The sequence below is a fragment of the Macrobrachium nipponense genome, chromosome 13 (assembly GCF_015104395.2).
Source record: "Macrobrachium nipponense isolate FS-2020 chromosome 13, ASM1510439v2, whole genome shotgun sequence".
In the NCBI taxonomy this organism is placed as follows: Eukaryota; Metazoa; Arthropoda; class Malacostraca; order Decapoda; family Palaemonidae; genus Macrobrachium; species Macrobrachium nipponense.
In genome coordinates, this window is record NC_087206.1 from 40848589 (window position 1) to 40849063 (window position 475).

Sequence of the window (475 nt, forward strand, 5' to 3'; positions counted from 1 at the left end):
ACATAATATATAGAGGATATATAGATATACATATATACTATATACATATATATATAAGATATATATATCAATACATACCATAGAGTATATATATACATATATATATGAGATCAAGATACATAATATATTCATATATATACCAATACATACATACATAGGTACATACATACATAAAATGATATATATATATATATATATATACATTATATAGTATATATATATAATAGATATATATATATATATCATATTTACCATACATACATAGATATATACATATATAACATATTACAGGACATATATATATTAATATATATATACATAGATACATATTAATATACATTAGCATAAAATATATATATATATATACATACATATATAAGAATATTATATATATATATATTATACTATACATACATACATACAACATATATATATATATATATATATATGATATATATAATAACCATAATACATA